Consider the following 14,113-nt stretch of genomic DNA (forward strand, 5'->3'; position numbering starts at 1 on the left):
CATGCAAGGAAAGCTCATGCTGCAGGCTCACTGAAGAGATTGTATAAAATCCTCTGGGGTGCTGTGCAGAACCATGTTGCAGCCAAATGCAAAAGAAAAACCCAGTAATATTGATCCCATCTTTATTTTAAACATTTGCTCTTTTTTCATCATGGTTATGTTGCATTAATTTTGATGTTGAAAAACAATATCTATTCAAATATTATTTATCTTGACTACTGAGTTTTTGGTATCCTCTTAAATTGTATGCCCTAGGTATGGGTCTCACTCACCTCGTATTAGTCCTGCCCTGGTTTCTGGTTCCTGTTTTGCTAGTAAATGTTTGTTTAATAGCTGTCAATGAATGTGACTAAATGTGGTATGAGACTTGCTTTCATGGTACCAGGTCGTGGTGGTGTGGGGGAATAGCTGAACCCATGCACCACTAACTTTTCAGGTGGCTTTTTAAACCTCATCTAACCTTATCTATTCTAATCAAAAGAATAATGAAATTTTGAATGACAAATTAGCTTAGATCAATCGAGCCTACCCACAGCTGGCAGACAGCAAATGTGCATGAAGAGTACAGACACATTGCTGTAAAGTGATCCTAGAGATCCTTCTTTCCCTTAAGATTTTATTTACTTATTTGAGAAAGAGAGAAAGCACATAAGCAGGGAGGAGGGACAGAGGGAGAGGGAGAAGCAGGTTCCCCACTGAGAAGGGAGCCTGATGTCGGGCTGGATCCCAGGATCTTGGGATCATGACCTGAGCTAAAGGCAGACACTTAACTGACTGAGCAACTCAGGTACCCTGAAACGTTAGAATCTGTAAAGCAACTTGCATACTTGCATGGGCTCCTACCCATGGTCTGAAAGATAATCGAACAATTTTGAATTGTAATTCTATAATTTTTTAAAAGAACTCCCCCTTCCATTGTTTATAAATTCTAAATCCCTCAAAGCTTGGATCTGACTCCAAGCTGTGACATACCTATTATTGACCAAACCAAGAGTTGAACATTCAGGTTTGCAAACATAACAATTTGCAGAGATTATTTGCTTTACAATACAACACAAAATATCATTCTTTGGATATGGGGTTCCTATTAGAGTGTTTAAACTTTGATTCAACTTACATATACTTATTTTGTCCTAGTGTATCAATGTCATTTATTATATAGTCAGGCATACTCAGGAGTCTATGCTTAATTGATACAGAAATAACTAGTTGAGTGTTACAAATTTCTTAATTGAAAGTTTATGTGAAAAACAATTTTAAGCTATCTAGTTAGAGATTTTTCTCATTTATTATAAAAACTTTTAAAGGAGAGATGGCCAAATTGGTTATGTGAGCCGGTCTAGCTTAAGTATAAATCATCTAAGAGTATAAAATCCAATCACAATGCCTGCACAAAATGCAGTAATCAATCAATACACAATTCATTCAACAAATATTTATCAAGTGCCTACAACATGTGAGCATTCTACTAGGCTCAGGCAATAAAATGTTATTTAAAATCACTTCTTATAGCTCACAGGTCATACTCTACGTATGCTACTTCTTCCTTGATAAAATGGAAATAATATTTACCCTGATAACTCACCATCTCAAACTGAGGATCAGCGGAAGTCACGGTGTCTATTCTTCTCCACTTTTCCCCACCCATATCTCTTCGGCGCTTCTCTTCCATACTGTGTGCTCCAGGCTCTACATCACTGTGGTTGTCTGCTTCCAGCTACCTTCTGATTCTTTTAGGTGAGTAGAGGGCACTGGCAAGAAATTGGAGAAAGAGAGAAGAGAGAGGCTGGGGTATTTCTTTCCGCTCTTCTTGCTTCTGGGCCATTCTCTATCAGCAGTCATGTTTTATGATGACTACCCATGGGTGGTCACCTCTTCATGATGCCAAGTGTCATTGGATTCTGATAATATTCTCCCCACCCTTTGCCCTTCAAGCTTTAGAGGTCAAGGCTCTCTGGCTTCTAGCTGCTACTCTCTGAGTGCCTCAATATCCATTTTCAGTGTGTGTGCCAACCCCTTCCTACACCTCTGTAAGTAATCTCATTGTTTAAGTTCCCTTGTTTAAGCTGATCTGAGTGGAGTCTGTTTCCTGCTGGGACCCTGACTGATACATCATATATGATGAATTTCTTTTAAAAGCTTTAAACAAATAAAAAGTGAAAGGAACGGTTAAAATAATTAACAACCCCAAGGAGTCAGAATCCTAGAGAAAGTACTAAGCAAACATCTGTCACAACAGAGTACTGTGTGTGAGCTCACTCACTACCTGTTTCCTTTCAGAACTGGCATTCCACCCTTGGAATGTCACCATTCCAACTGTGTTTTCATTATGATTTTGAGCTTCATTGTGAACATTCAGTGTGGGCTGAAATCTGGCCATGTTAAATCTACATTGTACCTCATTTAATTTACTCTTCAGAAAATATTAAAATGAATTACTTTAGGAAGTTTTAATATATATGTCAAACTAATAAGATGTCTTCCAATTTGTATGCCATTATGCCAGGTTTAACATATACTAAACACCTTGATAATCTTCTATCATGTATGGGAGGAGAAATATTTACAAATTATGAAACTTAATTAAATAGAATATTTAATATTTATAACTGAACCTTCTAGAAATTATTGACTAAATATCCTTGAAAATATTTTCCTTTCCTGATACTACTTATCTCACAGTATGGAGTAACCTAACAAGAGAGCAAAAAAACAAGAAACCCTGTTTTCAATTGGACAAGGTAGAATTGACTGTGAATTCTTAAATCAAAAAAATAATAATAGCAATTTTCAGTAGCATACTTACTTTTGAGTCAGAATTTATTACTTGATAAGAATGTCATTCTTTGGGATATTAATATTTCTCTGAGTATTTTAATGAAGTCTATAGCATTGCCACAAACTTGCCTGCCAGGAGTTACAGAGTTTTTCCTCATCTCTGAGTATGAGCTATAAATAGTCTATAAATATTATATGTCACAAATTATATAAATGAAATTATACAATTATTTTCCACTTGTCTGGCTTCTTGGTCTGGACAATCAAAAGGTACTACTGAGAGAATGAGTCAGTGCATGGGAGGTGGTTGCAACAGGGCCCCATCCAGCTTAGTGCCCAAAAGTACTATTTTGCTGTTGGCAAAATTCATTCAGTCACTGGGGTGCCTGGGTGGCTCAGTAGGTTAAGAGTCTGTCTCCAAGCCCAGGTGGCTCAGAGGTTTAGCGCCTGCCTTCCACCCAGGGCATGATCCTGGAGTCCCAGGATCGAGTCCCATGTGGGGCTCCCTGCATGGAGCCTGCTTCTCCCTCTGCCTGTGTCTCTGCCTCTCTGCGTGTGTCTCTCACGAATAAATAAATAAAATCTTTAAAAAAATAAAAGAGTCTGCCTCCAGCTCAGATCATGATCTCAGGGTCCTGGGATAGAGCCCATGTCAGGCTCCCTGCTCAGCAGAGAGCCTGCTTCTCCCTCTCCCTATCCCCCTCCACCCCAATAGTGCTCTCACTCTCTCTCTGTCTCTCAAATAAGTAAATAAAACCTTTTAAGAAAAACCAGTCACTTGACCAGAGGAAAATTTACACTAAGGTTAATGAATTTAAGCTTCAGGGCATTTCTTACGCTCAACTCTGAGAGTGTCACAAGCCACTGGGAGCTGTAGAATGTTCTAGGTGGCAGGGGAAGCCAGGTTATAAGAAGAAACATTTCTATGAAATCATTTCTGGCCAATTGCTTCAAAGGACATCAGAAGAAAAACACCTGAATCTGTTAGGCTCCAATAATTTGTCATGATTTCTTTTTTTCACTCTAAATACACATTCATTTTCTTACCTATTTTTATCTAGAATTTTGTATTATTTTCCTTACAGAAAACCCATCAAATTGTATAAACTTCAGATCGGGGATTGCCCAGATCATGTTTCCCAAATATAATCTGGTCCAGAAATTTAGGTCCTATAAATTACTTGTATGAACATGGAAAGAGTTTTGCTGCCAAGAAGTAATGACTTAAGATGCTATCATCATCCAACAAAGAAGACACATTTGACAGCAAAAGAAACATGACTCAAAAGGCTTCAGCTTTTCAGAAAGCAGTGTTGGTAGTGAGAGGAACAATAACTAAAGCCACCATCGGTAGCGTGAGGAGCCCTGGAAGAGGATTCCAGAAGAAGTGGTGGGCAAATGCCATGGCCATGAAAAGAGAATGAGATTTTATTGCTAAGGTGTGTTGAACACATTAGTTTGAAGGAAGATAGCACTGCACTGCCTGGATGGGCCAATTGGTTGAGCATCCAACTCTTGATTTCAGCTCAGGTCATGACCTCAAGGTGGTGAGATCAAGCCCAAGTCGGGCTCCATGCTCCGTGGGGAGTCTGCTTGGGACTCTTTCCCTCTGCCCCTCCCCTCTTCCCTCCTTTCTCTCCTCCCACCCCCCAAAAAATAAATAAATGAATCTTTAAAGGAAGATAATGCCACCTGTGGGCAGCCTAAATGTGCTTTGAGCAGTGTACGCTTGGTCATGCTAGTTGCCGAAAATATCCAAATGTTCCCAAGAAACATACTTCACCATTTATGATTTGCTCTTCATCACATTCAGATCATGATAGTGCTGAAAGTCAATGGCATTTTACAATTTCTAATTTCCCAAATGAATCTGAGGCAAGGCAAGGTAACATGATAATAGGAAGACTTAACAAATAAGGTAAGAAATTTAACTCATTTTCCTCCTTCACTTTGTTATTTCAGATACACATTAAATAAAGAAAGGCAACCATTCATCTTGTGAAATATTGTAAACCTGTCAAAACTTTCAGTTAGCCATTTATTCTGTGTGCATAATCTGCAATATTGATTCCTTTGTGTTACTTTAGCCTCAGCTTTTGAAAAATAATTGTGAAGAAAATGATTTTGTTTATTTCCAAATAAATAGTCAAGCATATGCATGTACTTCAAAAATAATGAACATATGTGTTTAAATTAAAACGGAATGTGGGGGGGGGGGGGCGGTCCATGAAAATACATGCAGCCATTGTAAGGTCTATCTCATTACATTTGCCAAACTGTGAAGTCTGGGCGAGCTTCCCATTTCTGTGCCCGCTGGAAATCCTGCAAGAAGCTGATTCGAGAGACAATGCCAAGTCATCCAAAAATGGAGGGATGAGATTAGGTTCTGTGTAACACAAATAGCGTGATCCTATCAATATGATCTAGCTGCAATCCCTTTGTTTGTATGTCTAGCATATGATTAATACTGTATTTCAAATCTGAAGCAGGAGGGAGATAACAGTAATACACAAATAAAGAAGCCATTACAAAGGGGAGTCAGGAATCCAAGGTTTGTTAATTAATCATCTGGACAAACAGGACGTTGTCTCCTCACATTTGAGCCAGTGTTACCATCCAGATTTATATTTTCAAGCAATCATCTGCTGATGAGGCAGGGATAGACCCAGAAGATCCAGAAGTTATCCTCTCTGATGTTTTTAAAAGCATGGCTCCTGTCTTAATTTAGAAGAATGAGAAGGAAGAGACTGTCCTAAGTACACTACAGTTAGAAGAAATACAAATAAAAGCATTTACAGTCATCTCTACTTTTCACAAAGAGACTGCAAGTACTATGGAAGTACATTTGTCTGTGTTTCATTTCTGACTTGCTGATCTGCAATGGGCTCTGGTTAGCACCACACTGTTCTGCCTTCCTTTGTCACCAACAGTGGTCACGAATTTGTTGCTCCAGGAGTCTGCTGTAGCCCATGCAATCAGCCCGCCTTGGCAGAAAGCAACAACCATTTCATTCTGCTCATGGATTTTGTGGGTCAACAATGTGGATTGGGCACAGTCAGATAATTCCTCTACTCCGTGATGTCTGGGGTCTCATCTGGTAAGATGAGTGGCTTCGAGTGACTGGAACAGCTGGATCCGGAATCATCTAGAGGCATCTTCACTTGCACATCTGGTGCCTGACATGGAATGACGCAAAAGCTGGGCTCAGATGGGGCCGTCAACTAAACTGCCTACTTGTGCCTGTCTCAGAGGCATGGCCTTCTTCATAGTGTGGAAGCACCACAGTGGTCACTTTGTACCTGGTGGCCAGGGCACCAAGAGTGATGATTTCTGCAAATAAAGCCTTTCCTGATCTAGACTAGGAAATCATATGGCATCATTTCTTCTGTACTGTCTGGGCTGAAGCATCCCTGGCTTACCCAGGTTCAAAAAGAGGAGACCCAGACACCACCTCTTGATGCTGTCAAAGAATGTGCAGCCATGTTTAAAATTGCCACATCTTAAATGTAGATAAAGCAAGAGAAGAAACTAATATTGATTAATTGCCTATTATGTACTACACACTACTAGGAATTTTATTTACAACAGGTCTACGAAGAAACTATTATCATCTCCAGTTGATAAGTGTGGCATCAACAGCTCAGGAGTTAGCAGGCTTACCCAAAACACACAGCATTGTACAAAAACCCTGGTCCATTTGATGCCAAAGCCGGGTACTTTCTCACTACTCATCACGTCTGTGAGTACTTGTTATGTACTATAGACAAGGCTACGTCTACTTGTTTTTTTTAATAAAAATTCTTTTCCAAATGAAGGTGTCCTCTTTTGTTTTTTGTTTTTTGTTTTTACTAATGTGTTTGGAAAGTGTAGTGTTTTAGCCATCAAGCTTTCATTCATATGACAACCAAAAAACTCATCAAACATCAAAAACTAAATACTTTCAATGTATTTAAGGTATTTATAAATAAAAGATTATTCATTTCCTATTACTTCTGTAATGAATTACCACCAATTTAGCCACTTAAAACAACACAGATTTATCATCTTATGGTTTGGGAGGTCCGAGTCCATAATGGATCTCACAGGGCTAACATCAAGGTGTCAGCAGCCTGAATTCCCTCTAGAATCCCCAGGGAGTGGGGGTCATCTGTGTCCTGGCTTTTTCCAGGTCCTATGGGCCACACCCATTCCTTGGCTGGAGGCCTCTCCCTGCATCTTCAAAGCAGTGATCTCATCACTTCAACCCTGCTTCTGCCATCACACTTCCTTCTCTGACTCCCAAGCCACCTGCCTCCCTCTTTCACTTGCCAGTCCTCTTGTAAGTACACTGGGTCCAGGTGGATAATCCAGAATATTCTCCCCATCTCAAGACTCTTAATCACACGCGCAATGTCCCTTTTGCCATGTAAGGTAACATATTCACAGATTCTGGGGGTTAGACTATGGGCATCTTGGGGAAGGGGCATCATTGTGCCCACCACAAAGTCTATCAACAATGACAGCCTGAGTGCACGCGTCTATCTGTGCGCTCCAGTTAAACAGCCGCTATAGTCTGTCATCCACTCCCATGACTGTGTTATGTTTACCAATTATCGGGCCGTTAATTACAACATTTCCTCTCTTACATCCAAATTAACTATCTCATCAAGCTCACTAAAGACACGCATTCAGCGGTCCCAGAGGCTGCAGACAGGCTCGCCCAGCTGCACCCTTCGAGCCCCACCGAGGGGAAGGGTGCACGGTGCTCCCCCAAGGGCGGCTGGCATTCCCTCGCAAATCCCTTAACAGACAGGCACACCTGTGTGTCCCAACATACTCACCCATGCCTGGAGCTCACCCCACATATCCGCAGGGGTACCCTAACACCTCCCTCCGTGGTGTGCAACATGTCTGATCATGCCCAAGAGGGGGAGAGGAGATGTGAGATTTCAAGCGGAATGTCATGTCTCAACATGACAGGTGAGTGTGTGCCCTTTTTCGACACCCCCCACCTCTTAGCCCCCTCCCCCAGCTCCAATAAGAAGAAAGCTGCTCAGTAGAAAGGCCTAAGGTTGAATCTTAAAGCCCCGATTTTCATGCAGACGTTCTCATTTGTTCAAGCTTCGCATTTAACCACAGGCCATGACTGGAATTTATTAACTTCGCTAAAACTGATGCTATGAGGTCTTCAGCCATTGTGTGGTGGCTGTTTGCTTAATTATCCATATCTAAAGAGTGGCTTTGGCTGATTTGTGATTCTTTCAGCTTTCTAGGTCTATGTAGCCCTCCGTTCAGCAACAGCACACAGGTCATTGAGTACCTACTGAAAAGTGTCCTCCAGAATAACCTGAAGGACTCACCAGTGGGAACCTGGTGCATCATCCTACACTCAAGGGGATGTGTGGCTGCTGGTGCGAAACCAAAAATCCTCTCTGGGTGGGCAGAGAAGGGCTCGGAAACACCAGCAAATGCCAGAGAGAAGCTGGGTAATTTTATTCCAATTATACTCTTCATGCCATGATGTCACAGCATAAATTTGTACTTTTGCATGCAGCTCATGCTGGTGTGATGACAGCTCTTAAAATATTGAGTGATTGTGGGCCCGTCAGCATAAAATTATTCTAACATGGTGCCTTTATTAGTGCTTCAATAAATGCCATTCTTCTTGTGTTCTGAGGTGGCATTTGCAAATGAGCTAATTTCTCTGCAGTAAAATAATTGTGTTGCATTTATTTTGCAGGGGTGAAAAAAAACAGTGCTATTACATAAAGGGGGCTTTTTTTCCCATCAAAACCACATACGCTGTGGTTAGTCAAGTTTAAAAAAGAATGCATTAACTAAATGACTAGGTAATTATTTAAATGAACATGCTGCTTTAAAAAGCTGTAGATGGGATAAACACCTGTAAAAAAAAATCCCTTGTTATTACAAAAAGATGTGGCAAATTAGTCACAGGAGTATCCATGCTCCCAATCCAGGGGGAGAAGGTGTTTGCTGATTGGTGACAAGCATTTGAGGGGTTCAGTATGGGTTTCTTATCTTCATGCCGCACTGGATTTACTCTGCAGAAACAGTTGGATGGGACCGGGAGAGAATAGGTAAGGTTCACATTTCACCTTTCACATTTCACTGTCAGCATCCTCCAGCCTGGAACCCTGGCCTCTTGATGTCTCAGTGCGAGGACCCTTCCGTGTGTCACTCAAGGGCGCTGCCCATGAGAACCACGCAGGCAGCTGCACATTCAGGGAGTCGGCTGTGAATCCTGCAGAAACTCCAGAACTGAGCAGACTGAGCCTCCAGATGAAGAAATTAACCCCTTGCCCAAATTTCTGATGCCACCTGCCTCTTGCAAAATACAAAGAAGGGAGGGAAGGACATAAAAATAAGAGAGGAGAGGAGGTAAATGAGTAAGTGCAAGGACACGAGAGAGGATTAGTAAGAAAAAAGAGAAAACTGGAGAAAAGAAGTACAGAAAAATCATCCTGAGAAAATTCTCTCAGAGAAACTGCCAGTTCTGAGAAATAAGAAGTAGTGTTCAAAGATTTTATTTATTTATTCATGAAAGACACAGAGAGAGAGGCAGAGACACAGGCAGAGGGAGAAGCAGGCTCCATGCAGGGAGCCCTATGTGGGACTCGATCCTGGGTCTCCAGGATCACAACCTGAGCCAAAGGCAAATGCTCAACCGGTGAGCCACCTAGGTGCCCCTAGGAAGTTATGTTTTAAGATAAGCTAAGCAAATCCCACTGTAATGATAAACCGTGAAGTTTATTCAGGCCACTACTTCAGAAGTGAAATAATGAGGTTCCTTACTTCCACACTGCCGTGAAGACCTGAATTCTTACCTCCCATGGACAGTGTTCCTCCTTCATGGCCTGTGAACTAGACAAAAGTAAAAGGGTGTTTAGCTTTAAGAAGAATTTAATTTGTTCAAAGGAAAGCAAGACATCATAAAAATGTTTTAAATGGGAAGTAACTAGGGTTTATCTGCCATGCAGCAGGCACCACTTTGGCGATCTGTATTTATCCATTTACGCACTCAATTCCACCCTCCACAGGAGCTCTAGGTACTGCTGCTGAGAGCTGTGGAGCCGTGGAGAACATTTCCTTACAACTTGAATGTGGAACATTCAAAGGAAGAGCACAGGTTCAGACCAAAATGTCAGCTTTCCAACTGGATTGAGAAGTAGGGCTCCCGCGGGAGTCTTCAGCAGGTTTCCTAAAACTTTACCCTGAGTCATACCTGGCCACCAGCAGAAAAACCACAGGGGCAGATGGCATAGAGGCAGATGTGGAGAGAAAAGGTCTTGAGCCTGACTCACCCAGTTCCATCACCCAATTTGTCAACAGGCTCTTTCATCCCTGGGAAGGCAGGAGGGAGGGCCAGGGAGAAGTCCAATGTGTTCATTCCATCATCCGACAATTTCTCCTGTCTGGGAAGTAGAGTGGAAATCATACCCCTTTTATAGAAGCATGACAAGTGAAGAAGATGTTGTCCTATAACAAAGTCCCCTGTTGCAAATGGGAAAACTGAGATCCACAAAAACTAATCGCACCCAAGCTTATGTAGGCAGTTAATAGAGTTGAAATGTAATCTCTGATCCGTTTTCAGCACTGACTATGCTATTATCCACTGCACTGTGTTATGTTTTTAAAAGCAGAATAATATTTATAGGGAAGTAGGAATGAGAAGTCATGCCTCTTAATGAATGAGAAAAAAAAATTTATTTACTTTTCAACATCTATGTTTCAGGCAGTCATAGGCTTACCAAAGTATAGACACAGAGTCTGAAGTCTGTTACAAGTGAGTTCTGTTCTTAAGAGACAAAAAGCTGCTTATATCATCACTTTTAGCAGAACTTAACTTTTGTGAGGACTAGTGCCTTCAAACTGGGGTTGATTTTGTGTACCCAGCCCCAGGGGACATTTAGCAATGTCTAGAGACAGACTCCCTCACAGCAGGGAATAATTATCTGGTCAAAACTATCAATAGTGCCATAGTGGGGAAACCCCGATAAAGAGAAAGTAGGTAGACAACTCCAAAGTAGTATTTAAAGGAAGGTCTTTAAGTCAATCTTTTCCAGTGAATGCCAAAAACCCAACTAGAGAATTTTGGGGTTGCACTCCTTTATCTTCAAATAGCTTTACTTAAAATAAGAGTCTCCCTGCAAATAAATGGAAGCAGATATTGCTTTAAAAAAATAAAGATTATTTATTTGAGAGAGAGAGAGCATGAGAGAGTGAGGGGCAGAGGCAGAGAGAAGCAGACTCCCCATTGAGCAGGAAGCCCAAAGCAGGCTGCATCCCAGGACCCTGCGATCATGACCTGAGCCAAAGGCAGACACCCAACCCACTGAGCCACCCAGACACCTCCCAGATATTACTTTGAATATGAGAGCTAGCTGAGAAAAAATGAGGTACTGAAGATGTAAAAAAAAAAAAAAAAAAAAAAAGAGGAAGGAAAGGGCTGTTGCTGGCCTTTGGAAAAACAAAACAGACTCTGGTTTCCAGAGGACCTGGAAGAACAAGGGAAAGAGATGGGGGAAAGTTGCCTACTTTATTATTTTTGTCCAGGGCCGATCTTAGGTCCAACAACGAAAACAACCCCAACCCACCTCGAAAAAATCTGTCCAGAGATTTCCAAAGGACTAATCTGCATTTGTCCAAGAGTTACAAAGCTGTGTACAATGCTCTGAGATCTGGCTGATCTGACTTTGAAGCTTGGCAATGCCATTTTCTTTACTGTTTGGCCCTGGGAACGTCACAAACTCCCTGGGCTCTAGTTTTCTCATCTTCATAGTTTTGAACTGAAGCAGATTAGTGTATGGATTTAAGGAGATACACTGAGAGGGATGCCAGGGTGGCTCAGTGGTTGAGTGTCTTCCTTCAGTTCAGGGCATGATTCCCGGGGTCCTGGGATTATGTCCAACATCAGGCTCCCTGCGGGGAGCCTGCTTCTCCCTCTGCCTGTGTCTCTGCCTTTCTCTATTTCTCGTGAATAAATAAATTAAATCTTAAAAAGAAAAAGAGGAGAGACACTGAGACCCCAGCCCAAGTAGAGGCTCAGCAACTGGGAGAGCTTCTATTGCTCTGACAAGACAAATTCTAGGCCAACTAAGATCCCTGCTAACATTTAATTTTAAATGGCCTTAAATCCTCTATGACATCAGAGGTAGAAATCAGTAAATAGGTGAAATGGATCTTTCCATGGCAAGTGTCAGATGTCAAAACACAGAAACATCACGTGGCATCACATCAGTGGTGCTTTCCTCAAAGGTCCTTGGGACCAAGAGTAGCACTACAAATAGCCTCAATAAAAAAGATCATGTGACTTTCACAGCTGAAACTCTACTTAATGGCCTCTAAATTAAGTTGCTAAAATGGAGGGGAGAAGTTCTCAAAATAAAGGGCAATTTTAACAGGACCTAGAGACTGATGTGCCTGAATCTGTGTCTAGGACACACGTTAGTGCTGAGAGCACGGACGTCCCTAATTGTCTGATCTACATGACACTTCTCAAGGGGGACTGTGATGCCAGAAGGGTTGAGATGAAGCTTACCTTACACTCCAAGTGTAGCACACTTTACTGAACAGGCTCAAATTAAGTCATTTTCCTTTTTCCTTGTGTTTCATCTTACTTTCTTATAAGAAGAAGAGAAAAAACCCCAGGAAGATGTTGTAAGGATTAAGGCTCCTTGTGAGTGACAGAAATGTTCGAGGTCTTCTTGGGTATGCTCTCTAACATATCTCACTCTAGGCATGAGGCCATAGGCAAGCTTCTGTACCTCCTAGCCCTCATTGTTTCCTTTTGTAAAATAAAGGCATTGACACAAAGAACTCCAAGGCCTTGTGATCCAGGAACCTGAAACATCCCTTGGGAGCTTGTTAGCAGTGACTCTCATCCCACCCAGACTGAAAGAATCAGGATCTTTACCAAGTTACCAGAACAAACCATATGCACTTTCAGGTTTGAGAAGCATTGTACGAAGGCCCATTCCAGCTTCATAATGGTATGAACCCATGAGTTGGTAAGGAAAACTAGCAAATGGGAGGCAAGACGTTTGCCCTTGTAGAAAAGTTAAAACATATTTCATTGCTCTCTTGGCTCTCACCCTAGGATTTCCTTCATGCCTTGTGTCTGATATGCACAACTATTGAGGATCCAATAGTTGCTGAGTCAGCTGGGGCAAGCAAGTAAAGAAACATATTTAAGTTTTTCCTTTTACTCTTCTGTGCTCAAAGCTGTGTAAGTATGGTGGCAAAATATTCTGCTGTGACTTTAATTTGTACATACTGGGAAAGGAAGGCATCATAGTGTAACACTGACCAGCGCTGGCCAAGAAGCCCAACAGACCATCTGAATTCAGTTCTGCAACTAACAAGGTGTGATTTGGAGTCCTTACGATATCTCAGTCTCCTCATCTGAAAAAAAATAATGGGAATAAAAAGAACCCATTTAATTAAACAATTATATATGCCAATATTTGCAAATCCTCTGAACAGAGCCCGGCCCATGGTAAGCACTACATAAACCCTTGGCTAAATAAAATCCACCAATATATAAATGTTTCCATTTATATGTTATAGTTATAACATAAATGTTATAAATAAATGTTTATTTATTGTTAATGCTTCCATTTCCCTATTTTGCTTTCAACCATAGGGAAACCAGGCTTAGCCAACGCTCTCTCGTAGTAGCATCTTTGATCAAGCACAAGGCTTTTATAATTAGCATCCAGGCAATACACTTATTGTAATTTTGCTGCTAATTTTTCTTTTCAGATATTACATATATTATAGACATGAATCTATGATCTATATAAATAATACAAAGAGTTTGCTCTAATATATGCTATATACACCCTATTTAATAAGCACAACAGCCTTCTGAGACAGCTGGGCTCAGCTTCTCCATGTTGCTGATCAGAAAACTAAAGTGTAAGTGACCTACCTAAGGTCAGGGAGCTGCATGGAATGTGAGGACTTGAAATCAGGCAGTCTAGCTTCAAAATCTGTGTTCTTAAATACTACACTGTGGCATCCTATACACTAACCACTGAAGGCCCTGATACACCACCTCTGTCACAGGGGCTTCATCATTTCTAGTTTTATTTAGTGTTTATATCAGTAGTTGTTGTCTTAAATTTATCTTAAACACAGCATCCCTTCAGAGACTGCTTCTCTACTTTTCTGTGTAAAGCCAACCGAAACAACTTGTGCAGTTAGTTAATCACTTCCTAAATGCTTAGTAATAACAATGACATAACATATTACCAAACCCCAATGACATCACAGAAAAGAAACCGACCAACCCTGAAAACATCTTTTCCCTCCGAAGTTCCCCTGGATGTGACTG

At 41.3% G+C, this 14,113-nt stretch overlaps 1 long non-coding RNA gene across 2 annotated transcripts; it reads right to left on the bottom strand.

Annotated features, from left to right (window-relative positions):
• Positions 1–1,591: 1,591 nt before the first annotated feature.
• Positions 1,592–13,172, bottom strand: LOC111090731. 2 transcript variants are annotated; one of them, XR_005353166.1, is made up of 4 exons: positions 13,085–13,172; positions 10,080–10,190; positions 9,603–9,639; positions 1,592–1,751 (listed from the first exon to the last, which is right to left on the bottom strand). It is a non-coding gene; the product is annotated as an uncharacterized LOC111090731 (long non-coding RNA). The 2 variants fall into 2 exon arrangements; XR_005353165.1 differs by lacking the exon at positions 1,592–1,751 and adding an exon at positions 8,429–9,102.
• Between the last annotated feature and the right edge of the window lie 941 nt (positions 13,173–14,113).

This window comes from Canis lupus, chromosome 1 (assembly GCF_011100685.1).
Source record: "Canis lupus familiaris isolate Mischka breed German Shepherd chromosome 1, alternate assembly UU_Cfam_GSD_1.0, whole genome shotgun sequence".
Classification (NCBI taxonomy): domain Eukaryota; kingdom Metazoa; phylum Chordata; class Mammalia; order Carnivora; family Canidae; genus Canis; species Canis lupus.